The 1,389-nt window shown below is 48.3% G+C and overlaps 1 pseudogene; it reads right to left on the reverse strand.

The window, feature by feature from the left end:
- Positions 1-899: 899 nt before the first annotated feature.
- Positions 900-1,052, reverse strand: LOC120102041 (small nucleolar RNA SNORA17; annotated as a pseudogene).
- Between the last annotated feature and the right edge of the window lie 337 nt (positions 1,053-1,389).

Consider the following 1,389-nt stretch of genomic DNA (forward strand, 5'->3'; position numbering starts at 1 on the left):
TGAAGGGGAAGAGGTTATCTCTTCCTCTAGCTCAGCAAAGATAAAAATTAACAAATATAACATCCTGACAGTGGATGTAACATTCGATTCCTATACATAGGTATGAGATGGAAACTGACTTTTCTAAGAACTTGCATGTACACATGTGTCTCCATACATGGGAGACAAGGGTAGAACCATGATGCCCACATTTGTATCCTCAGGGCCACTGACCCTCAACTCCCATAGTGTGCAGGGAGGGGTGGAGGTCAGGGGGAAGAGGGGAGGGTGGAAGGTAGAGTGCACTCTCCTGAGTTACGGCAGCTGGAGTGGACCAGGGTCAGCTCTACTGTTTCTATACCCTCTGTGTCAGTTTTCTCCCCACAACCCTCACTGTCCAGGTGAGGGATGAGGCCAGTTCTTTACAGCCCTCAGACATCAACATGTTACCAGAAAGCACCCCAGACCAGGGATGTCCACCTGGCCTTTGATGATAACAGACCCATGTTGATTCAGGGCCAAGGAACCAGTTGTGGCCCTCAATGGCAGCCCATGCCAAGACCCCACTATGGTCTCAGGTGGCATCACCCAATACTCACATCAGGCTGCTCCTTGCTACTCTGAAGGCTACAGTTCTGTCTCACTTCATTGTGCCCACATCCTTCACATTCTCTTTCTCTTCCATTTTTCCACCACTTATTTGTCCCCTTTAGTGGCAGCTGGTGTCTCTAATTGTCCAGGATCATGTCAAGAGTGGTCTCAGGAGAGGTTTCAGGCATGTTATGTCCTGCTCATACATTATGGTGCCAGGCAGGGGTCATCTCCAAAATGGCTTGCCACCCCCTCACCCACACACACGCCTGTACAGTGCTAAACTGGTTGATGGTCATCCCAGCTTTGCTTTTTTTTTTTCTAAAGGGGATGTTAGGCTACTAATTATTCAGATGTTTATGAACACCACTATGTTATGAACAGGTCAGAACACTGAGAATAGACTCAGCCTCTCTCCTCTCTGCCACCTACTGACGCACATGTAACCCAGCGGCCACATTTGCAATGCCTCTAGGGGCAGAGCCTACTTTTTCTTTAATAATGCTGTCGGAACCCCAGAAGACATGGGGAAGGAAAGAAATCAGCCAGCTACAGGGAATTCACCCCTGTGCAGTTCCCAGTAGCCAAGTCTTGCTTTTGCTGGTATCCTCCTTGACCCATAGCTGTGGGCTATCTTCAGTCAGTTGGTAGCTGCTGATTCAAGGTCTGGTGAACTAGGCAGCTACAGGAGGAACATTCAGTGCTGTGGCAGGCAGACCCTTCCCATGGATTACTGGATGCAGTGGAATCTAAAGCAGATATGGTCCTTTAGGAACCAGAAATCTTGGAAGTACCAAAAGCCTTTAGACTTTTTTTAAG

The sequence above is a fragment of the Rattus norvegicus genome, chromosome 3, assembly GCF_036323735.1.
Source record: "Rattus norvegicus strain BN/NHsdMcwi chromosome 3, GRCr8, whole genome shotgun sequence".
Taxonomy (NCBI): domain Eukaryota; kingdom Metazoa; phylum Chordata; class Mammalia; order Rodentia; family Muridae; genus Rattus; species Rattus norvegicus.